Raw genomic sequence first — 26,098 nt, forward strand, 5'->3', positions numbered from 1 at the left:
AGTAAGTCCTTTTGACATTTCATATAATAATGGTTTGATGATGAGTTCCTTTAGCTTTACCTTGTCTGGGAAGCACTTTATCTGCCCTTCCATTCTAAATGATAGCTTTGCTGGATAAAGTAATCTTGGTTGTGTGTCCTTGCTTTTCATCACATTGAATACTTCTTGCCTGTTCCTTCTTGCCTGCAGCGTTTCTTTTGAGAAATCAGCTGATAGTCTTATAGGCACCCTTTTGTTGGTAACTTTCTGCTTTTCTCTTACTGCTTTTAAGATTCTCTCTTCATGTTTAACCTTTGGCATTTTAATTCTGATGTGCCTTGGTGTGGTCCTCCTTGGGTCTAGCTTGTTTGGGACTTTCTGTGCTTCCTGGACTTGTATGTCTATTTCCTTTGCCAACTTTGGGGAGTTTTGCTTCATTATTACTTTGATTAAGCTTTCAATTTCTTGCTCTTCCTCTTTTCCTTCTGGCACCCTTACGACTCGGATTCAGGCATTGATATGTTTAAAGTTGTCCCAGAGGTTCCTAAGCCTCTCCTCATGTTTTTTAAATTTTTGTTTCCTCATTCTGTACTGGTTGACTGTTTTTTTCTTCCTTATGTTCCAACTCATTGATTTGATCACCAGTTTTCCTCCCTGTACCATTGGTTTTGTATGGATTTTCCCTCATTTCATTTAGCATAGCCTTCACTTCTTCCCTTATACATTTGCCATAGTTAAGCATACCTGCCAAGCCTGTGAGCATTTTTATCACCGGTATTTTGAGCTCTACATCTGTTAGGTTGGATATCTCTTTGTTTGTTAGGTTGGCTATCTCTTCGTCCCTTAGTTCTCCCACTGGAAGCTTGATCCTTTTCCTCTTTTGGGCCATACTTCTCTGTCTCCTCAATTTGACAGGTTCCTGTCTTTGTTTGCCTCTGTGTCTTAGGTAGAGCTGTCATACTTGTTATACTATATGGGCAGAGCCTTAGGTATTGGTCAGTATGGACCACCCCTTTCACCAGCTTGTGGTGCTGTATGTTGGGGGGGGGGGGATCTGAGTGGGAACAATGACGCTTGCTCAGCACTCACCCTTTTTCCAGGCACTTCTTCCACTTCTGTATGGGATTGGTGCCTCTATAGCTGTTGCCCTGGCTGTCATTCCCAAAGTGGGTGGGTCTGCGGATGTTCTAGGTCCATGGGGGCCCTTTAAACAAGCAGACTGCTGAGATACCTGCAGTTTCTTCCTCTGCCCCCACCCCCACTGATGAGCACAGTCAGAAGCAATGAGGCTTGATTTCCTCAGGCACTGGGATGGTGAGGTGTGCAGTCTGGTCTGGGGCTGGGAGCGCACCCCAGGTGTTTCTCCCTACTTTTCAAAATGCTTGACTGAGCTTTCTGCAGGCCTGCTGCTGCCACCGCTGCCACCACTGCCACCACCACACCACGTAATCTCTGCCCCGACTCCGCCTCTCCTACCTGTCTGGATGAGTATTTTTTCTTTATATCTTTGTTTGTTGGACTTCCATGCAGCTTGATTTTCTAGAACTTCTGGTTGTCTCTAGTTTTGAGGTAGTTGTATTCCTTCTTAGTTGTGGAGGGAGACACAGCATGTCCGTCTAAGCCTCCATTTTGGCCAGAAGTCCCTAAATTGTTCTTTATTTCAATTAGTGTATCTTTCATTTCTCACTGGATCTGTTTTATGCTTCTGAGGTCCTCACTAAGTTCCTTCAATAACCTTTAACCAGCGTTTTGAACTCTGCATCTGATAAATTGCTTATCGCCATTTTGTTTAGTTTTATCCTGGGGATTTGATCAATTCCCTCATTTGGACCATGTTTCTTTATCTCCTCATTTTGGCAGCCTCCCTGAATTTCTTTCTGTGTATTAGGTAGAGCAGCTATGCTTCCCTGTGTTGGTAACATGGCCTGATGTAGTAGGTGTCCTGTAGGGTCCAGTGGCACAGCCTCCTCCATCACCCAAGCTGGGTGCTCAGTGCGAGTCCTCTTTGTGAGCTGAGCACACTCTCCTCTTGTAGTTGAGCCTTAGTTTGGTTGCTGTTGGCAGGTCAATGGGAGGGATTTACCCAGACCAGTCAGCTGCAAGGATTGGCTGTGACCACTGACCACCAACCTTTGCCCTCTATAGAGGATCAGCTGTGAAGAGGCAGGGTGATAGTGCTCCAACGTGGTCTGTAGTTGTTCACTGGGTGTGCGAGCTCTGGGATTCCCCCGGTGGTGCAGGCCAGCCCCAACCTGTGTTCTACTCGGGTCCACCCTGTGTGAACGATAAAGCAGTCTGAGATGGCTGCTGCTTGTGCTGGACTTAGAGATTCCCAGGCTAAGCCAGGCTGTGAATCTAAGCTTCCTGCTGCTAGGGCTGGGCCTGGGGCCACTTAGCAAGAGGTACTGGGGCTGAGGGGTTGAAGAGGCTGGCTGTTGCTTGCTTGATAGGATTTAAGAAGTTGTGAAGCATGAGCCATGACCAGCCATTCATATGGAAAAGTCACAGTTCACAGTTTTGGAGTGCCCATAATTTGGATGGGATGAAGTCTCGGAGAATCTCCAGGGCTGGGCACACAGTGTTACCTGGGTTGATAGAATCTCAATTATGGTACCCACCTGCCGGCTCTGTGGCTCTGTGTGGAGAGGACTCAGAAAAAGGTCAAAGGCTGCTCCCCACCTTTCTGTCTGGGAGATAGTTGTCCCCAGCTCCACCTTGATACCAGACACCTCAATTCCTCCCTGTATGCCACTGGTGCCTTTCAAGCTGCTACCCTGGTGCCGGAGCTCAGAGGGAGTGAGTCTGAGTAAATTCTTTTGTGAGTTCTTTAAGGGGAACTGCTTAGGACTCCCACAGTTTCTTCCACCAACTTAATCTCCGCTGGCTTTTGCAGCCAGAAGTTGTGGGGTCTTATCTTCCTGGCACTGGAACGCTGGGCTGGGACTCCTTGCTCTCAAGGTATCTCTCCCAAATTTTTATCCACCACACATGGATGTAGGACCAGGCCATTTTGCATTTCTACCCCCTTTACCAGTCTGGATGGATGTCGTTTCTCTAACTCCTTAGTTGTCAGACTTCCATTTAGCTCAATTTCTGACTGTTCTGAGTGATGGCTGTTCTATATTTTAATTGTAATTTTGATGTGGCTGTGTAAGAAGGTGAGCCATGTTTACCTATGCTGCCATCTTGATTGGAAGTCTATCCTCCTTTTGTTATTTAGGGAGAAATTTTTAAAGAGCACATTGTTTACTTTGTTCTACAAGCTTTGGATTTAATTTTAAAATACAATTAATATCCACTGATCCTCTCTTTATTAAATTTTCACACAAGTTCCTACAATCAAATTCTTTTTTTTATTTTCTTTAAGCCTCCTCTGATATTTTCAGTTTCTTCACATGCTCTTTTCCTTTCTATTCACCTTTGACATTAAACATACAATATCTATTAGATTTTATTTTATTGCAAAACCCAGTTCATTTAGAGTTGAGTAAACAATATGCTTCTCCTCTGAACTGATATGAGTGTGAGTTGAGTTGCCTAAGAGGGAAGGTTCACAGATGAGGATTCAGTCAAGATCAATAAGCAAAATGAGCCCTTTCCTCCCCAATCAGGAGACTTACCTAACCTAGGTGACTTTTCTTACAATTAATTTTTTTATAGACTTTCAAAAGACCAAGGACATAATGTGATTAGCCACATGTAACTGGTAGAGAAACAGTTGCCTCTCAATCGTCTTACACATTCTTTTATTTTAAATGAAAATGGAAGATTTTTTGCCTAGGTGGCCTACTTAGTTTGTACAGTCATGCCAACTCATAGTAGTCAGCTTTATCAGTGCTTGCAAGACAAATCCCTTCAACACTAAACATAATCTCCCTTCAACAATATTTTATTCTAACTGCTCATTATTAATCATACTACTGTGAAAATCACACATTTCTATCCAGAACAGTCAGAGGAGTAAAGTCTACTAGGCAACAAGTACTTAATGCTGGGAGCCAAAATAGTAGAGACTAATGATTGATCTTGTTCTTCAAGGGTCTCACAGTTTAGAGGAGGTGACTTTATAAGCTATGTCACTAGGAAAATAAAATAGAGCATGGTGGCCCTGTTCACTTTGGCTCAGTTGGTTGGGCACCATCCTGCAAACCAAAAGGTCACTGGTTTGATTCCCAGTCAGGGCACGTGCCTGGATTGTGGGTTCGGTCCCTGGTTGGGGCACTTACAGAAGGCAACCAATAAATATTTCTATCTCACCCTGATGTTTCTCTCCCTCTCCTTCTCATTCCCTTCCCCTCTCTCTAAAAAAAAAAAAATTAATTAATAAAAATAGAGGAGGGCATGATGAATATAATAATACATGTTTAACGTACAGAGTAGCCCAGAAGAGGAAGGGATTAATTTTAGTGAGTGGGAGGTCCTGGAAGACATCCCAGAAATGATGATATTTGAGCTCTATTTTGAAGAACGACTAAAAACTTATTGGATGTATCATTTAATGGTACTTGTAAGTAACAATGTCCCCAGATATCCACCTGGTTCACTTTTTCATTTCATTCATGTCTGTGCGCAAATTATTACCCCTTAGAAAAGCTTCTATGAATACCCTATATAAATTAGCCTCCCATTATTCTCTATCCCCTTGCCTTGTTTTATATTCTCTACAACGATTACCATCAGCTGCTACATTCCATGTTAATTTTTTGTTACTGTAGTGTATGTCCTGTGACTTGGTACATTCCCTCTGAGGCCAAAGAGGCTGTATATCTGATATACTGCTGCAGCTCAAGCATCAGAAGCAATGTCTGAATAATTCAGTATTTGCTGACTGAAGATCCAACCAACCATGACTTTTAAGCAATAAAGGTATTTAATATGTCACAAGACAAGAAGCCTGTAAGCAGGTAGCTTCAGAGTGATATTGCCCAGTATTGTCATTTGAGACTTAGGCATTTCCTATTTTCCACTCTTCTGTCACCAGGTGTTGACTTTTTGTCCTTTGACTTGACACCTGCCATCTCAAAAGGGTTGATAAACACCAAACTTCATATTTTTCACAGCCATGTTCAAGACAGGAAGAGGAAGACACTCTCTAGCTTGCTTCTCCCCCTGTGTTTGCCTCTTCAAATGAATCTTTCCTAGAAGGCCTGCCAGCGGACTCTCCACAGGTCTCCTTGGCGAGGACTGTCACTTGGCTAGAACAAGCCACGTGGGAGGCTGAGACTGCTAGCAATGGAAGCGAAGGGGATGAAGTGACTGTGGAGGCTTAAACTAGGATTTGTCCTTATTGGTTGGCCCATCGGTACCAGACAAAATCAGGGGTTTCAGGATACATAAGTAAACAAATTTTGAGGATAACAATTAAACATCAAATAAATAAAAACTAATAAGATTTTAAGTAACGTTGTTTATCTGTGTTGATATGAAAGATAGATACAGCGGAACTATGAGACTAATCAGAGACATTTGCTATTCTAGCTATGAAAGATACATTTTTCTACTTCTTTTCTGCCAATACCATTTTTGTGCATTTTTATCACTATTGTCATAAAAAACTATCTAAATCTGAAATCTAAGAAGTTCTTCTCATACTACACACAAATGGTTTACGTTTAGTTTCTGAAGATATGAAGTTTGTCAGAAGTGGCCCTGTTTAGACCACCAGCTCAGATATGCAGACCAACCAGGTTCAATGAGTAGGCTCTTCCTTTCATAGTCCCCTAGAAATTGTAGAGAATTATCTTTCCCGGTGTATCATTTTACAGAGTTACCGCTCTCTCTGGGCGAAGGGCCACAAAATCATCTCAGAAAATGAAGATAGCTTCTTTCCTTATCTATATCCATAAGTGAAATATATTTATGAACTATGTGGTCAAGAAAAGGTAGAACTGATCATCAGTAACATTCATAATGTGATATGTGTTATAAAATAGACATACGATTCCTATTCTCAAAAACATAACCCCCAAACCAGGATCTTTTGTATGCCCTTGTTTGGGGACCAGGAATAAGATTCAATATTAGTTTTGGTTAAAAAACTAGAAAATGAAAAACGAAACACTGTTCATTTTCCTTCTTCCTTCTTTGCATATCTCTCTTCCTCCCTATCTCTCTCATTATCTTTATCTCTTTATCTCTGTCCGTCTCTCTTATCCGCCCCCCTATCCTTCTATCCTAGTCATTTCCTTCTTTGTATAAAAAAGAAAGAATGATTTGCTGTGTGGGTGTTCTTAAAATTACTACAGTTCCTGTGGGCTTGTTGAGCTAACTCTTACCTGTTTAACTGGATCAAAGTGTGCTGTGTTATATCAGCTGACATCAAAAGGAACATTTCCCCCCCAAGGAAGGAGCTACTGGACTTTCCACCTACACGACATTCAGCAGCTGTTAGCTGGGCCCATGCACTTACCATGCTAATGACTTGCCTGGATAGGACTTTCATTCAACGGGGATGAAAGTTGCAGCATCATTCTGACTCAGGGGGACGAGTCCTGGAGACACAGGTGGGAAGGGGAGATGACGAGGAAAGGAGACAGTGACAGTGAGGAGAGGGATGTGTATAGCCATACTTCACAGGCAGCCCTGCTAGCCCAGCGCACAGTCTCCCCAGCTCCTCTGAAGAGAACATTCCAAGGAGTTTCCCTTCCAAATGCACGGGAACAATTATGTGCTGGGACTTCAGCTTGTGCTGGCGGAGTTGACGGCCACAGGAGGAGAATGAAGGCAGCTGTGTCCCAGAGGGAGTCAGGGAGTCCTTCTGTCCAGTCCACTCCTTGGCTTCTCTGGGTTCCCCACCAACTTGTTCATCTGTCTCCAAATGGGTCCTGGGGAGGGACGTGAAACAAGAAAGAACCCCAAGCATAAATTAGAGGGGTACTCGAGTTGGAAGGTTCGAGTAGAGAGGGATTTTCTGCGTTTCTCTTTATAACCTTGCCCCTTCATTTTAGGAGAGCCCCTCTCCTCTGTTTCACCTTAAAAATCACCTAGCAGAGCAGCGTGACCACCTCCATACAAGCACAAATAGCTAGACAGAAAGGAAAGCCGCAGCGCACCTGCGCCCAGAGAGTGACACAGACAGGGGCTTGAGCATGGAGTCAGCAAAGGGAATCAGCCCTGAGCTCTGTTGCTATCGTCACATTTTTGTCTGACTATTCAGAAATACTACCTGTGCCCTTCCCCACCCAATGGCCTTAGAGTTCTAACAAAGACACCTCACTCCCAGAGGTGTTTGCTGTCCCCTTCCTTTTTGGGTCCAGCCTATGGACGAGCAGTTCCACTTCCACTGTCTGGGACCTTTCACCCTCTCCCCGTCCATCGTGGAAAAACCCACCAACAACTCAGGAGGATGAAAACGCTAGTAATGAGAGCTGACTTCTGCTACACGCTACTGTGGGCCTGACACTGCTCAAAGCTTTCTTCTAATTATGTAACTCTTCTTGTCCCAACGGGTAGGCCTTTCCATCATTCCCAGTTCACAGAAAGATGCTTCCACTTTAGTTTTTAAGAAGGGGTTTCCACTCTTCAGGTCACTTGCCTGAGGCCCACAGTTAGTGGGGTGGCCAGGACTTGAAGCCAAACACTCTGACTAATGGAGTCCTTGCTCTTAGCAAGTACTGTAAACTTTTTAAGAAAACAAACCTAACTTGGCTTTACATCATTCACTTGATGGACATTTTCAGCTTCATACACAAAGTCTGAGCTGACCACAATTTCTAATTTAGGAACATGCATCCAAATAAGAAAGGGAGTTATGCAGAGTCTGGATCAAAAGTCACTGAAGCTGTTTCCTTGAAGCTATTTAACAAAAGACTCTTCATTTGTGCTCACTATTGTTTCCCTTTGATGTATTATTTGGCACTACCCAGCCAGTGGTTTTAGGCAGTTTTATAGGCAGGTTTGCAAAGTACACATTTTGGCAAGAAAAGAAAATCTTTCCGGCGTGTCTTCTCATTTCAACAATTGAATACAGATTTAAGCTCCCACATATTTCCTCAGTATGCTTATTTTTAATATGTGAAAATAAGGTCTTATCAGTAGAAGTAAGTACATTTTTTTGAAGTGGTTACTAAATGTATCAAATATCATCTATAAATCACCCCTAGGCTTCCGAGAAGGCATGGTTCATAGCTGCACAATTGCAAAAGAATATTTTTGGCAAGAAATGATCCAATACATTCTGCATGTGTATCCTAACAAATGAACTGTGCCTACCCAGTGAAATATTTTACTAAGAATTCCTTCCTGAAAACTACTTTGTTCTGCTGTATCAAGAGAGTTTTCATTCAAATCTTCTTTCCTTTATAAATCTATAACTTAGCCTCTCACCTATTTTTAAAAAATATTTTATTTATTTATTTTTAGAAAGAGGAGAAAGGAGGGAGAAAGAGAGGGAAAGAAACATCAATGTGTGGTTGGCTCTTGCATACCCCAAACTGGGGATCTGGCCCACAACCCAAGCATGTGCCCTGACTGGGAATCGAACCAGTGACCCTTTGGTTTGCAGGCCAGTGTTCAATCCACTGAGCCACACCAGCCAGGGATCACCTATTTTTTGATAAGGATTTCAGGCAGGCTAAGTCTGAAGGGGTCTAACCTCATGGGCCTCAGTGTTGCTCAGCAAAATCTTCTTGTAAATAATCTTGTCTAGGTAAGTGTCTTCTATGTTATGTTGCAGGATACACAGAGGAACTTCTGTGCACTTTATCTTAAAAAGTGAGGCAAGCCAGTTAATTGGGGAGATATCTTCCATTTTGGCATATTTAGTTAACATTTATTGAGTGCTATGTCCAGCCACTGTGTTAGACACGGTGACATAATTTCACATACCTGGAAGGGCATTTTATGTAAACAAGAGGTAGTAAGAAGCTCCCTGGTCCCTGCCAACTGTGACAAGAGCAATGGGATGCTGAGGGGCGGGAATGCTGCCACCACCCTGGCTGTAACAGCTGGTGTTCGCTTTGTCCCAGACCCACCCAGAGAATAACGCCTGCCATAGTGGACCTTGGCCCGTGATGTCTGATGAACACTTTGTGCTTGAAGAGTCTCAAGCAGAAAAGGTAGTAAGGGAGGAGGAAAAAAAGTTCTAAGAGAAAAATATATCCACACATGGGAGATTTTCTTTGGGTCTCCTGGCTCTGTTTTGCACATCGGCATCAAAACAGGTATTTCTCCCCAATCTTGGCACCTTCATGAACTGCTGATCTTCAAATTAAATAGTTTAGTATAACATCCTGGCTCTTAATTGACTAAAAGATTTCTTCAGTCACTAAAAAACAAACAAACAAACAAAATCCATATTGGTTCACAATTCTAAGGGGTGGTCTAAGCAGATGACAAGGAATTCAGATAGACCAAATGCCAAGTGCTTGCTGTCAGAAGACGGATGGCTGAGGCTCAGGCTGAGACAGGCATCTGTGAGCCCTTTTGGTTCCAAAGATGTCCATTTGCTTGTTGATTCTTTCTGCTTTATTTATACAGCATAGATCATGATGGGGTAACTTAAAAGGCAAAAATGAATGTCCACACAAATTTCCACAATGAGCATTTATTACTTTTATAATTCAAAAAGAAAGAAAGAAAGAAAAACAGAAAGGTATTAGAAAAGCCCTCATGCAACTTCTCATATTTGGGAAAGAATCACAATTATATTGGCAACTGTATTCTCACTTAGAGATGTTCAAGCTCTAAATTTAGAGGGTAAATTGTTCATAGAGGGGAAAAAAGAAGGAAGATTTATACATAGTTGATATGATACTAAAAAAAATTCACCAACCTCTCCAAAAGTTCTTTTCCTGTTGCAAACTCTATACAGAACTTGCTTCATATTTTCCTAGTTTGTTTCTGCCTATAATCTAAACTGAAAAAAGACAGAAAACCTAACCTCCTTCCTGTCTTATCTCCATAACAATTGAGAGGCAATGAGGTAGTGATTTGTGGATGCCCCAGTGTGCTGGGACAGTATTCAAGTGTCGTTATAGCCCAGAACCAAAATTCAGACACTCGGTTTTATTAGTCTATTTTGAGGAAATCCTTCTCTCAGTAAAGGAACTCATGCCAGCTAAAGCTGAGCCCAGAAAGATAATTCAGCAATTTATAATGTCAAAAAGATTGTCAGCAAGACTGGAGTCTGCATAAACTCTCCTTAGAGTCAGACAACTTTGAGGAAGACAAAGGGTAGCCAGAAAAATTCTGGGTGAATTCAAAATCAAGGCAGTTATTGGATGATGTTCGTATTAGGTCATCAAATTTCTGTAGCAGGATGCATTCTTTTGCACCATAGGGGTTGACTTGCAGGGTAAAGCAGAATACTGCTTTGAGTGTCCAGGGGACCCTGTTCTCTGTACAAAGCTGAAGACACATTCCTGCTCTTTGATACCCATAAGCTACTACCCACTATGATGATCACTTTTCTCCTGTTGGACATGGCCTTCTGGGAGGCTGTGATTCATTTGATCAGGCTTCAGCTTCTACTCTTATATTCTCTGACATAATAGAACTAGTCTTGTGTGAGGTTTATGGGTATGTTTAATTATTTTATTTGTTGTCCCTTGACAGAGTGTGAAAGAAGCCTTGCTTCATTAGTTTAGAGTGAAATTCAGTTTAAAATGGACATAACTTTGAACCCATAAAAACAAGGTTAGTTATTAAAATGCTAAGATGACCCACCTTGTGGGGTGATCTCACTTGGGAGAGGCCTAAAGAAACAAGATGTAGTCAAAAGCTTGAGATGTGGAGACAGACCAACCCTGAGCTCTAATTTTGCATCCACCACTTACTTCCTAATGAACCGACCACTTCGTTTTATAAGCTCTCGAAATCTTGGTTTCCTAATGTAAAGAGAGGGTCAATAAAACCTAACTGGAGAGTATTATGTTTAGCGAAATAAACCAGACAGTGAAAGACAAATGACATATGATATCACCTAATACAGGAAACTAATGAACAACACAAACGAGCAAAATAGAACCAGAGGCATGTAAACAAGGAACAGACTGACAGTGACCAGAGGAGAGGGGGTGAAGGATAAGGGGGGAAAGAAGAGGAAGTGTCTAGTCAAAGAACTAGTATAAATGACCCATGGACATGGACAACGGGGTGGGGATTGACTGTGGGAGAAGGGGTGGATGGGGTGGGAGGGAGCAATGGGGGAAAAAGTGGGACAACTATAATAGAAAAACAATAAATAAATAAAAATAAAAATACTTTTTAAAAGAACAAAAATATCTAACTTCCCTGGGTTATTTTGAAGGACGGAGAAAGAGAGTCTTTAGAACAGTACCTGGCACATGACAAGCTGGCAAAGACTGTCAGCTTCCTTCAGTTTGCCCTAAAGATGGCCTCATGTCACAGAGAATGTCATGTTAGATGACAGCATCTATCGGTGTAGCACGATGCTGCCCCATTGCAAACACTCACTCTGAGGGGTACAGAATGCAGCCAAGGGGGTGTGTGGTCATCCCATCCAGAATCCCAGAAGGAATTCTTATGTTTTTAGATTTCTAAATGTTTAGTGATTTTTATCCTTTCTATTAGTGGTTTCAAACTTAATTGCATTTTGACCAGGGTCTATGATTAGTAAGATACCTATACTCTAAAACTGCTTTGAAATTTGCTTTCTTGGCCTCAACAGCGGCCAGTTTTCATATTCCCAAGGTGCGCTTAAAGAGAAAACATGTTTCAGACCACCTGAAAGCACCCGTCAGGCCTCAAGCCCACGTGGTAGTTATCTTACGGTGCTGTTGAATATCTTACGGTTACGAATTTTCAGGGAAATTTTCCATTCTCTTTCCTCTCAATACAAAGCTAAGGTTCCAGCAGGATGTTTCCTCACTGTCCTCTTCTCTGACTGTGGTTATTTCTCTTACACAAAAGGTGTGACCTAGTGGGGTACTAGCTTTATGTGTAGTCTATCTCTTGTCTCCTGAATGCCACAGAGAATCCTAGGACAAGCTCAGGGTCACTGTGTTTGATGGGTCCCTTTGGAGGAAAAATTGGCCCCTGTGATTGCTGACCTTCTGGGATTCTCACTTTTGCTTTATTTTGGCTTCTGCAGTTTTACCATTTTTTGTCACAGAGTGGTTTATTTTAAAAGATGATTTATGTTTCCTGGGTATGTTCTGAAACAATAAAAGCAAGGTTCTTTAGTATGATATTATATATTGTACACCTGAAAAGAGGATATGTATACACACATATATGAACCTACAAGTATAGACATATGTGTGGGTGTATACATTTTTTTTCTTGTATTTCCAAATGCAACACTAAAAAGATTTAAGAAAGAAACTCATAAGTTGGTATTCTCAGGAAACACCTGCATCCCCAAAATGAGATGAAAATAAAATGAAAACCTATTAACTAAAATTTGAGTAAGGAAGGGAGTGTGGTGCCAAGGTGTAAGACAAGACCCAAATATCAGTTAAGACCAGCAGATATTCTAGGATGGTACTGCCTTTCTATGCCATGGATATGTATTTGCCAGAAGGAAGGTGTATGTACCTGGTCAAATAATTCTTGTTGAGATGCTTGAAATTCCACAACTGCATTTACTTCTAGCAAAGGCAAGGAGAACTCTCCTGACTGGCCCTGGGTCCTGCACTACTGTCCTTGCGCTTCTCTACTCCATGTTCAATCCAGGGAACTAGCATGGTGGTTATTCTTCTTTCTTTTCCTTTTGGTTTTTCTAGAAGGATAAACCAAACATTTTACTTACCACACATTCATCGAGTTCCTGCTATATGCAAGCCTTTCAGGAGGACCCAGAAATGAAATAGTCTTTGGCATTTAATTTTTCATCCATTCAATTATTCATTCCTTCAGAAGTATATATTGCTATGTGCAAAATATATTCATGGGTTAAAATCATTGGCTCTAGGGTCTCACTGTCTGGTTTCCAGTTCTGGTTGGCCACTTACTAATTTTTTAACTTTGGGAAAGCTACTAAAATTCTCTAAGTTTTTTTCATCTACAAAACTGGAAAAATAGTAATAGCTACCTCAAGGTAGTTGTAATTGTAAAATAAGATCTTGCTTGTGAAGCCTCTGGCCAATACATAGTAGAGATGTAATCCAGGCTTCCTAAAACACTGGGAAAGGTAGAAATTATATAATATTCTCAAAAGGACAAAGTGCAGTAATGGAGAACAAAGCAGTGGTTGTCAGGCGTGAGGTTACAGGGAGGATGTGGCTCTAAAAGAACAGTCCTAGGAAGTTTCTCTGTGGTGATGGAACCCTTCTGAATCCTGAGCATGTTAGTGGCTACACAAATGTAGATGTATAGTAAAATTTCTACAACACATCCTCCAAAATACGGCTGCATGTAAAAACTGGTGGAATCTGCATAGGTCTATAATTTAGTCAGTAATCTTGTACCAGTGTCAGTTTTCTGGTTTTGAAATACCCATCATGCTTGCATAATATGTTATTATTGGGGCAAGCTAGGTGAAGAATACACAGGAGGACTTCTGGCCAAGATGGAAGCCTAGACAGACACACTGGGTCTCCCTCCACAACTAAGAAGGAATACAACTATCTCAAAACTAGAGACAACCAGAAGTTCCAGAAAATCAAGCTGCATGGAGGTCCAACAAACAAAGACATAAAGAAGAAATACTCACCCAGACAGGTAGGAGGGGCAGAGCCAGGAGGAAAGGACTCAGTGTGGTGACAGCAGCAATGGCAGCGGTGGCAGTGGTGGCAGTGGCAGTCTGGTGGAAAGCACAGTCATACATTGTAAAAACTAGGGAGGGATACCTGGGGAGCATTCCCAGCACCAGACCAGACCCCACAGCTCACAGTCCAGTGCCAGAGAAAATAAAGCCTCATTGCATCTGACTGTGCAAGCCAGTGGGGGTTGGGGCAGAGGAAGAAACTGCTGGTCTCTCAGCAAAGTCCACTTGTTTAAAGGGTGTCCATGGTCCTAGAACGTCTGCAGACCCACCCACTCTGGGAACAACAGCCAGGGCAACAGCTAGAGCGGTGCCAGTTCCATATGGACGTGGGAGAAGTTCCTGGAAAAGGGGCAAATGCTAGGCAAGCGACACTGTTCCCTCTCAGACCCCAACCCAACACACAGTGCCACAACATGGTGAAACAGGTTGCCCTGTACTGATGAATACCTAAGGATCCACCCCTTACAACATAACAGGTGTGACAGCTCCACCTAAGACACAGAGGCAAACAAACACAGGAGCCTGTCAAGATGAGGAGACAGAGAAGTATGGCCTAAAAGAGGGAATAGATCAAGGTTCCAGTGGGAGAGCTAGTCGACAAGAAGATAGCCAATCTCACAGATGAGGAGGTAGCCAACCTAACAGATGAAGAGTTCAAAGCACTGGTGATAAAGATGCTCACAGGCTTGGTAGATATGCTTGAGTACAGCAAATGCATAAGGGAAGAAATGAAGGCTATGTTGAATGAAATGAAGGAAAAGCCACACAAAACCAATGGTGAAGGGAAGGAAACGAGGATTCAAATCAATGATTTGGAATATAAAGAAGAAAAAAACAGTCAACCAGTGCAGAATAAGGAAACAAGAATTGGAGAACACGCAGAGAGGCTTAGGAACCTCTGAGACAACTTTAAATGTGCCAACATCCGAATCATGGGGGTGCCAGAAGGAGAAGAGGAAAAGCAAGAAATTGAAAGCTTGTGTGAGAAAATAATGAAGAAAAACTCTCCAAATTTGCCAAAGAAAATAGACATAGAAGTCTAGGAAGCACAAAGAGTCCCAAACAAGCTAGACCCACACCAAGACTCATCTTAATTAAAATGCCAAAGGTTCAAGATAAAGAGAGAGTCTTAAAATCAACAAGAGAAAAGCAGAGTTACCTACAAAGGGGTGCCTATAAGGCTATCAGCTGACTTCTCAAAAGAAACTTTGCAGGCAAGAATGGGCTGGCAAGAAGCATTCAAGGTAATGAAAAACAAGGACTTAAAACCAAGATTACTCTATCCAGCAAAGCTATCGTTTAGAATGGAAGGGCAGATAAAGTGCTTCCCAGACAAGATAAAGCTAAAGGAGTTAGTTCATCATCACCAAGCCATTATTATGTGAAATGTCAAAGGGACTTACTTAAGAAAAAGAAGATCAAAATTATGAACATTAAAGTGATAACAAACTCACATCTATCAACAACTGAATCTAAAAAAATAAAAACAAAATTCAACTAAGCAAACCAGAATAGGAACAGAGTCATAGGTATGGGGATCATTTGGCGGGTTATCAGCTAGGAGGAGGAAGGGGGAGAAATGGGGAAATGGTACAGGCATTAAGAAGTATAATCGGTTGTTACAAAATAGACAAGGGGAAGTTAAGAATAATATAGGAAAGGGTGAAGCCAAAGAACTTATATGCATGACCCATGAACGTGAACTAAGGGGGGTGGGATTGTTGGAGGGAAGGGCGATCCTGGGCAGAGGGAAACAAAGGGGGAAAAAATTGGGACAACTGTAACAACATAAACAATAAAATATACCCTCCCCCCCCAAAAGATTACACAGGAACTTTGTTATTTTTCAACTTCTTGTGAATCTTCAACTATTTCAAAATCCAGAGTTAAGAAATAAAAATATAAAGCACCAAGAGAGCTGTGACAATGCAACGACAAGGAAACAGACTGGTCCTTGCTCCCAAGGAGCTTGCATTGCACTGAGAAGAGAAACTAGTCATTACACTGTCAATTTTTGAGTCATAATTATGCTCAATATTATGTAGGAAAAAAAAGCATTATGCAGAATGATAGCACATGCAAGGAAAGGGGGCAACTCAGGGAAGGGTTCTCAGAGGTTATGAGATTTTTTATCCCATCTATATGGAAAGTGTGGTGGGAGTCATTCCAGGCTAAGGGACAGTGTGAGGCATCCTTGCAGATGGAAGGAGCCTTCTGGCAGCTGAGAAGAGCCAGCAAGTTAAAGAGCATATGAGAGTCTGTGTTAAATGAGCTAGTGTCGTAAGCAGAGTGTTGCGGTGGGCAGGGGAAAAGTAATTACTTCTGACAAGAAATTGGAGGGATAGGACTGCACAACAAAAGTAACACATGATGGAGCTCAAAGTTTGAAAAAAAAAGTAATGAATTTCAAGCTGCAGTTCTAAAAGCGCAAAGGAATGGATGCTTGAACTATGCAGTGAGTTTGGGAAGCTCCATGTAGTATGGGGACTGGAATCCTGGAAGAAGCTGGAAAGAGACTCAAAGAGAACTGGGGGCCAGGTCACAAAGGGACATTTTTCTTTCTTTGCATTCAATTTTATTTTATTTTATTTTTTTGAATTAACCTGATATCTTCATATATTTTACTTCATTTTTCAGATTGGTTTTTTTTTTAATTTTTATTGAATTTATTGGAGTGACATTGGTTAATAAACTTACGTAGGTTTCAGGTTCACCACCCAAAGTCAAGTCTCCTTCCATCACCATTTATCCCCCTTTACCTTCTTCCACCTTCCCCACCCCTCTTCCCGCTGGAAATCACCATACTGTTGTCTGTGTCTATGAGTTTATTTTCCTTAATCCCTTCGCCTTTTTCACCCAGCCCCCCATACGTCTCCCCTCTGACAGCTGTCAGTCTGTTCTCTGTCTCTGTGAGCCGGTTTCTATTTTGTTTGTTTATTTTGTTCATTAGATTCCACATATAAGTGAGATCATATGGTATTTGTCTTTCTCTGACTGCCTTATTCACGTAGCGTAATGTTCTCCAGGTTTATTCATGCTGTTGCAAAGGGTAAGATTTCCTTCTTCTTCTTTTTAAAAAAAGATATTTGTTTGTTCATTTGTTTTATTTTTAGAGAGAGGGGAAAGGAGAAAGAGAGGGAGAGAAACATCACTGTGTGGTTGCCTCTCACTCACGCCCCCAACTGGGGACCTGACATACAACCTAGTCATGTGCCCTGCCTGGGAATCGAACCAGCGACACTTGGTTCGCAGGCCAATGCTCAATCCACTGAACCACAGCAGCCAGGAAGATTTCCTTCTTTCTATGACTGAATAGTATTAATATTCAATTGTGTAAATGAACCACACCTTTATTATCCATTAATCTACTGATGAGCACTTGGGCTTCTTCCAAATCTTGGCTCTTGTAAGTATCTCTGCAGTGAACATAGGGGTGCACATATTCTTTCAAATTAATGTTTAAGGTTTCTTCAGATATATTCTCAGAAATGGAGCCACTGGGTCATAAGACAAGTTCCATTTTTAATTTTTGAAGACCGTCCATAATGCTTTCCATAGTGGCTGCACCAGTTTGCATTCCCACCAGCAGTGTGCTAGGGCTCCCCTTTTTCCACATTCTCACCAGCACTTGTTCATTGATTTATTGATGATGGCCATTCTGACATGTGTGTTGTGGTATCTCATTGTGGTTTTAATTTACATTTCTCTGATTATTAGTGAGTTGAGCATCTTTTAATATATCTATTAGCCATGTGTATGTCCTCCTTGGAGAAGTGTCTATTCAGGTCTTTTGCCCATTTTTTTTAAACTGGATTATTGGGGTTTTTGGTGTAAAGTCATATAAGTTCTTTATAAATTTTGGATATTAACCCCTTATCAGATGTACCATTGGTGAATATGTTCTTCCATTCAGTGGGTTTTCTTTACACTTTGTTGATGGGGTTTTTTGCTTTTATTCTGTGCAAAAAGTTTTGATTTTACTCTGCAAGCAAAGTTGTGGGGGCAGCACTAGAAGTTTTAAATAGAGAAGTTCTTAAAATTTATAATTAGATAACTCTGAAGACAAGATAAAGCATAGACAAATTTGTTTTTAACTGAAGTCAATGGGCCTCATTAAGAGGCTACCTCCATAGTCAGGAATGAGGACAGTATGGCCTGGGACCTTTTGTAAGTCAGCTCAGTGTACAGTGGGGACCTCAGATCTAGGCACTTCACTTCTAGGAATTTTTTCCTCTGATATATCATATGTAAAAACATTCACGTAACATGTCTATTGCAGAATTATTGGAAATGGCAATAATTGGAATGACTGTATATATCCATTAGTGTGTGCTTAAGTAAATTATGGAGGAAAATCATATAGTGGGGTACTATGAAGCACTTAAGAAAAATGGGGTATAATCAAGTCAAATAAATTGCATCAAGAGTATTTTCTCTAGCCTGTCCTTTCCCTGAAGGACGAGGATATGGCTGTACATGTTGGACAAGGAATTTAGGTCAGCCTAGACCAAGGGCCTTCAAAACTCTAAGCAAAAAGTACATGTTTGATTCCTGAATTAAGGGCTGCAACACTCTATCCTACATCAACTGAACTCAAATCAATCACTTCTATTAAACTAAGCGGCTTCTCTGTGAGCCCAGCCCCTCAGGTTCAGTGCTCACTGCACCAGCTTGCAGGAGGCCCAAGACCTTAGTCGTTCATCTCCTTGCCCATTATGCACAGAGCGCTCTGATGCTGGTATGGGTTTTTATGCCCAGAGCAACCCCATTTTCTGGACTTGCCACTGTTCTAATTTTTTCCCTGTCCTTTTTTCTTTTTTTGTTTTGGTCTGTGTGTTTTGTGTGTGTGCGTATGTTTTCTGGCTCCTAGTGATTCCTCTTCCTTTCTTATGTGCTCAGCGATACATTTAAAAGTATATTTGTTGTAATTTATTTAGCGCCCAGGGTTTCAGAGCAGGAAGGTTTTCCACTGTGCAGGACTGCAAAGAGCTAACCCCCAACCGTCGTTACCAAAGGCAGTCTTTCCTTTCATTGTTTATAATATGACTTGCAGTTTTTTATAGGTTTAGTTTTTGTCTTTTTTTTCATTTTTTAGGTTCTGTTCATTCACTTTTACAGTCTTCTCTTACTTTGTTTTTTCTTCTTTGTCTCAGTTTTTCTCCTTTGACCTCTATTCTTTAATGGATAATTATTTGATCATAAAGTACATTTATCTTGGCATAATTTTTCTGGTTTGTGTTATTCAATTGCCTTTGGTGGGGGGGTCATATTCTATTTTCTCTCTCTTTTTGGGAGACAGTGTGGTGTCTATGAATACATTCCATGCTATTCTTTTTCTTATGATTGCTCATCCTCAGATTGGTCTGTTCTTCCTGAGCCAGCTCTTTGTGAAAGGCTAGAACAGGGGACAGGCTGAGGAACTGAGCCAGAGCCATCTGAATTTCCAACTGTTTTCCACCACAACCACCCTCCCCGGTAAAATGGCTTCTTTCTGGGTTCCACTCATTTTTCTTCCTTGACTCATGTCGATCACAGCCCTTTTGTATGGTGGCAGCTTGGTCTTTGCCAGGTGAGCCTGAGGCTCAGCATGCAGGCTGGTTACCATGGATCCTTTCTTGTTTGCCTTAACATACCCACACCCGGTTTCTTGAACAGATGACACGCTGGCCCATTTTCACATATGATGTTATCACTTATGACCCTTGAAGTCAAGCAAGGATCAGGACATTTCCCCAGTGCTCTCATGCGTCTCAGACCTCCTGTCCCCAGCAAGGGCCATTTCATGTGCCTTAGAGTGTGCCGCCTGTAATGGCCTTTCTGTTCTGCTTGCTCGACCAGAGAGCCCTTGGATCTTGTTTTTTATATCAGAGTCTTCCCCGTCCTGGTTCAATTTTCCTAAGTATCAGCAGTCATTTTTTTAAAGATTTTATTTATTTATTTTTAGAGAGAGGGGAAGGGAGGGAGAAAGAGAGAAACATCAATGTGTGGTTGCCTGTTGCACGGCCCCAGCTGGGGACTTGGCCTGCAACTCAGGCCTGTGCCCTGACTGGGAATCAAACCGGTGACCCTCTGATTCTCAGTCCAGTGCTCAATCCCCTGAGCCACACCAGCCAGGGCGCTGGCAACGTTTTTAAAAGAATGATGTTTGGTTATGGGTGTTTCCTACTTCCATTAGTTTCATTTGTGTTTCTCATTCTCCTTGTTCTTGGTTGATTTCAGGAAAGAGAGCCTTTAATCTTCCGTTTTGATCTAGAAGTGCAGAGAAGGTTTATTTCAGGATGATGGGAAGACAAACAAATGAAGGAGAAGCTAACTCATAGGTCTGAGAAGGGATGGACTAGAAGAATAACCTTAGAAAGAGGAGTGTATGAAGGGCCTATCTTCCTTACTGACGAGAGGACAAAATGTAGGGAGAACAGAGAAAGAAATTTGAGGTCAAGAGGAAGAACAGTGAAGGTGTAAAAGAGCACTTTCTCCTATGGGAGATGTGGGGTCTGACACAGAGGAGAAGTAGCATTATAGCTTTGTTCATTTATTCAGTACATTTTTATCATAAACATGTTATATGCCCAGCATTGGAGAAATTGCATGGAACAAGACAGACATGTTCTCGTTCTCTGAGCCTTCTCTTTCTGATAAAAGAGCCAGGCAATGAACAATTGGATAACAATAAAAAGAGCCTTAAAAAAAAAAAAAGAATCAGGGTCTATGATAGAAAATAATGGCTCAATGGGGTCACTGGGGAGGCCTCTATGAAGAGGTGATGTTTAAGCTGAAGGAACAGAGAATCCGGCCACAGGAAAATGAGGGGAGACGATTCCTGGCATAGAGAGGAGAAAATGCTATGGCCCTGAGGCAGGAAAGAGCTTAATGAGTTTGAGGAACAATCAAATTGCCACTTGGAACTTATCGAGCAAGAGAGAATATGACAGAAACTGAGGGTGGAGGAAAGGCAAGCACCAATTCACATGGGCGCTTATAAGAGTTGCGCTTTTATTCTCACATTATTATTCAGTCAGAAGAGATCATTAAGGATCTAAGTGTATATAAATATGGATAAATGATCAATTCTACCAAAAAGATGAGAATTGAACGTCATGAAAAAAGGCATATAACATTAACATGTGCTTTGGAAACTCTCTAAATGGAGATTCTGGTTTTAAGATAATTTGAGCAGAATGCATAGCATGAAAAGTACAGCCCTGGCTGGTGTGGCTCAGTTGGTTGGAGCATTATCTTATAACCGAACGGTTGTGGGTTTGATTCCCCATCAGGGCACATACTTAGGTTGTGGGTTCAATCTCTGGCCCAGGAACCAATTGATGCTTCTCTCCCACACTGGTGTTTCTGTCTCTCCCTTCCTCTCTCTCTTAAAGCGATGTAAAAATATCCTCGGTGAGAATTTTTTAAAAGTGTAATGTTATTCATAATTATGAGCAGAGGAATTCCATGTCACACTTCTGAGAATGAGTACTAGAAACTAACTGTCCTCTGGAATAAAAGACACTATAACATTTAAGAGAGCCCTAGGCTTCACTACGCGTTTCTGAATTTGAGGGTATGGCTGATGGAAGTCAGCCAGGAGGGGAGCATTTGCTGAGTCAGGATGTCCTAAATCTGGAAAATGGCAAGACAAGGGCCATGTTAAAATGACACAGTCGCTCTGTGCATGGGGGCCATCTGAGACAAAGCCAACAGTCCAGAACACACACCTTATTCTCATGCTCTGTATGTTTGGTAAGACAAATCACAGCTGGGAACATGTCTAAGTACAATATTATCTCTCAATCACTCTATGACCATGGGAAGAATTAATGGGGGAAAAAATCACACATAGGAAATCTGCAAGCACATAGACTCCCAAAACAAAATTTAAATTCTTCCAGTCAGTATTCAGTAAAGTCTGAGTACTGGTAGATTTGTTTTAAAAGGAAAAGCAGTTTCATAGGATCATGTCATGTTGACGCTATAGACTTTAAACACATTTTCATTTATTTCTTCCTATTTTCCTTCTTTCTCTTTCCTTCCCTCTCTCAACAGTGGATATTTGATAGCATGCTAAGTAGCTTTATAGACCAATGATAAGTAACTTTTTCCTTTGACCACCTTCTTGGCACTATTCTCTGCAACATCCTTTGCATTCTGTTTTACTTAATTCCAAAATATTCCCCACTGACCAGTGAAGCTTCTTTTTACAGTAGGCTAGTGCTGATTAGCTTCAGCTTCTATTGGACTCCATATGAGAGACTCCTTACATAAAAGAAAAAGGGTGAATCCAGTTTTCTTTAGCTTTCATTTCTCACAGTTCCAGGGGTTCAAATGAGGGCTCAGTGACTTGCTGTGACACAGGTATTTTTGTCTGGGACACTTGAAGGACTGGAAAGTGACAGTGCTCCTTTCACTCCCAGTTCAAGTACAGTATCCTGGCCTGGCAGCTGAGAAGCAGCAGGTGTGCACTGAGGAGTAACTGGCCATTGGTCCTGGCCTGAGAAGGAGCTTTTCACAACAGTGGAATGTTTCACTATCGCTTAGCCTGTTCAAGAGCACCTATTTTTATTTTATCTTCGTGCCCTGGTAGTAGAGCTCAAGCTTATTTTGGGTTTTCTGAGACCATACTATCAAAAGGATATCAGTGCAGGAAGCCAAGAGACTATCACCTGTGCTGTGTTTATATCTCAAGAATTGTTTAGAAGGCTGATTACTCAGTTAGCTGTGCCTCTTGACCTTCTAGTATTACACTAAGAAAGGTGACTAACATGTTCTTGAAAGTCACTTCACTTTTAATAACCCATATAATTCCCTCAACATATGGTAGGAGATTGACCAAATTGCACTATTAAGTATTGATCCCACAATGCTCTTTGCATGTGGTAGGCACACTGAATGATCATTTATGGTTAACAGAAAGTAGTTCCCATCAGTGGTGTGCTGGTAAATGATTAACAACCAGTTCTCCGGGGGGGGTGGTGCCTGATCTGTCATATTTGCTGATTTCCATAGTAGAATATTAAGAACAACTTTATAAATTCAAAAACGTAGATGAAATGGAGAAATTCCACAAAATGCAAAAATGACTAAAACTAAAGAAGAATAGAATACCTGGAAGTTCTATATCTATTAAAGAAATTGAACTCATAGTTAAATCTCACAAGAAAACCTAGAAGTTCAGATGGTTTCACTAGAGAAGTATATCAAATAGGTAAGGCAGAAATAATATTAATCTTGCACAAGGTCCCTTAGAAAAGAGAGGAAGGAACATTTCCCAATTTATCTTGTGAGGATGGCATTATCCTGTTATCAAAATTAGAAAAAGATATAATGAAAAAAGAAAACTAACTATAGATCAACATTATGAATGAAGGTGGAAAATATATGCCCTGGCTGGTGTGGCTCAGTGGGCCAAGCGTCATTCACAAATGAAAAGGTCACCAATTCGATTCTCAATCAGGACACATTCATGGGTTGCAGGCCAGGCCCCTGGTTGAGGTTGTGTGAGAGGCAACCAATCGACATTTCCCTCCCACTTCCCCCCTCCCTTATCCTGTTTCTAAAAATAAATAAATAAGATTTGTTTTTAAAAAAAGGTGGAAAAAATATCATAACAAAATATCAGCAAGTTGAATCCAACAATACATAAAAATTACAATACATAACAACTAGGAATTTAAAGTTGCTTTAACACTAAAAATCAATAAATATAATTCATCATATTAAAAGAATAAAGGAGAAAAACTACATGATCACCTCAAAATATGCAGCAAAGCTATCTGAAAAAAATCAGTACTCATTCATTACATACATAATTTAGCAATAGATGAGATAGTCCTCAACTTGATAAAAGATGTGCAAGAAAATCCCGCAGCTAAGATTAAACTTAAATGTCGAAAGACTTAACACTTTACCAAAGAGAGGGAAGAAGGCAAGAAGACTCATTCTTAATTACCTCTAATGAACATTGTGCTGAAGGTCCTAGGTTGTGCAATAAGAAAAGAAAAGCAATAAAAGGCATACAACTTGTAAAGGAAGAAGAAAAAAACATCTTGATTTGTATAAATCTAAAATACTTTATAAAATATTTTAAAATACTTTGAAAATACTTTATAAGATAATTCAAACTATTAAGTGAATTTAACAAAGATACAGGATACAATGTCAACATACAAAAATCATTTGTGTTTTTATATACTATCAACAAAAAATGTAAAAGAAAGTCAGTGCTATCTACAATAGCATTAAAAAAATCAAATGCTTAGTGATAGAGTTAACAAGATAGGTGCAAGATCTATATATTGAGAACTACAAACATTGAGAATTTTAAGAACTAAATAAATGGAGACATAAATTAGGTTCATGGGTTATAAGACTTAATATTGTTAAGATGTCATACCTCCCCAAATTGAATATATTATTTCAATAGTTATAATCATAATTCTAGCAGGATATTTAATTTTATAAATTAATCAGCTGAGATTCTAAAACTTAGTAGGAAATGCAAAGGACTTAAAATAGCCAAAACAGTTTTGGGAAGAACAGAGAGGGAGCATGTGGTAAACAGAATCCTAAGATTGCCCCACGATTACACCCACTGTGCAGGCTCCAATACTTCCCTCCCCTTGAGTGTGGGAGGGGCCTGTGAATATGATGAGATATCACTCTCATGATTAGGTTACATTATATGGCAAAGGTAAAGGAATTTCCACCAGTGGCTCCATCTGGATTGAAGTGGCATAATGCCTATGCGCACACCAGACCGAATGTAAAACTTTGGTTCTTACCTACAGAAACAGATGTCTCTTAATCATCTCTCAGGTCAAAGGATACACTTCACAGTCAGCCCTCTGGGATCAGACCCAGGAAGGAGGCCCACGCAGGCCCTGAGGCATACTTGTGTCTATTAGGGAAGCCCAGGGTCTTGGTTTCCTGGGATGCAGTCTAGAAGAGAAGGGGTGCTGGCTCTGGGTAGACAAGCCACTAGGCCCTGGCATCGCCTGATTCCATAGTGAGGGAGGAGGCTCAAGGTGGCTAGAGTAGGGCCTGCGGAAGCAGCACACCTCACAGCTTCATATGCATACGAATGACCTCAGGCTCTTATCAAAGTGCAGGATCAGACCTTACCAGTTGGGAGGTGGTCTTCTGCACATCTCACAGGCTCTCAGGTGCTGCTGATCCATGGGACACACCTTGTTAGCAAGGCTGTGAAGCTTGGGGCCCAGGTCTAAGGGCGGTGACACTGATAGTCACTACATTTGAAGTCTGTAGTGGAATGAATAAACTAAAATTGTGGATAATTAGAAAATTACTCATTTTCCTTGGAAGAATCCTAATGATAGTTAACCTTAAGCTAAGAATAGACTTTTTTCTTTTTTCATCTTGTGCATTTATCAGCTGAGTGAAAGTAGTTGACCCAAAAGCAGGATAAAAAACTGAGGACCCCAGTAATATTAAAACTATGTGTGTAATCTACATTTGCCTATTGTAATTATCATTCAGTGTGTTTTATGAAAGAATAAATGTTCATAACACCTTAGGTTTTAAGAGTGATTTTTTTTCAGGCAAGATAACCCATGCTGTAATTGAGATATTTGCAATAGAACTTGGGAACCCATCTGATTACTAGCCTTGAGCTATAACCACCTGCGATTTCATAAAAAAATGGCATTATAATATTTATTAATTTCATTAATAAAAATGTGGGGACATAGATGACATAAGAAATGAGATTAAAATTATTTCTATTGAATATTCATGCTGCACTTATCATTTTGTAGTATTTATTATTTGAGTCATAACTGCAGAGACTTTGATCCCTTCCTCTAGGATGGTTCCCATTTTTGTGCTACATGTATTGACTATTTACGAAAGCATTCACTTTTTCTTTTAAATTCTATGTTGAAGGTTAAGACCTTGGGCCACTCATTTCTTTATTGTATCTGAATGTATTCTCTCATCCTTAATTTGAAGAAAGATGATAATAAATTCAGGACTCTTCTCTCTTTTGATGATTATGTTGCTGATGGGTCAAAATCAGCCTCTGGAACCCAGATGAACTTGTAGGTTATTCCGAGAGAATTAGGAATCTTTCTTTGCCCCTCACACTCTACTTCTCACTGCAGCGAAGGCCCCCGCTTAGGCCATAGAAATTAATATATTTGCTCGCAATGTGACTTAGAGACATTTTACAGCAAGGATTTTAATGCTGTTAGTGGTGAAATAGGAACTTGAGATTAATTTAAACCACATGATGGATTCAAGGAAAAGGGACACCCGCTACAGATTCTTGAATGTATGCTGACTCTGTACAGTGGGGAATGGGGTCCAAAAACCACCAGTGAACTTTTAAACCCTCTTGAGAGGAATCAAACCATCAGTCAGCCCTGGGAGGGAGCTGAGGCAGACAACAGACAGACCGTTTCTCTCTCTCACAAACACAGCTCTCTGCCTGAGAGAACA

General features: G+C 40.9%; 1 protein-coding gene across 2 annotated transcripts in view; it reads left to right on the forward strand.

The window, feature by feature from the left end:
* AIG1 (androgen induced 1) overlaps positions 1–26,098 on the forward strand; it is a 224,912-nt gene that overhangs the window by 52,714 nt on the left and 146,100 nt on the right. The gene's annotated exons all lie outside the window — the stretch shown is intronic.

This window comes from Furipterus horrens, unplaced genomic scaffold, assembly GCF_987537825.1.
Source record: "Furipterus horrens unplaced genomic scaffold, mFurHor1.1.pri manual_scaffold_6, whole genome shotgun sequence".
NCBI lineage: Eukaryota > Metazoa > Chordata > Mammalia > Chiroptera > Furipteridae > Furipterus > Furipterus horrens.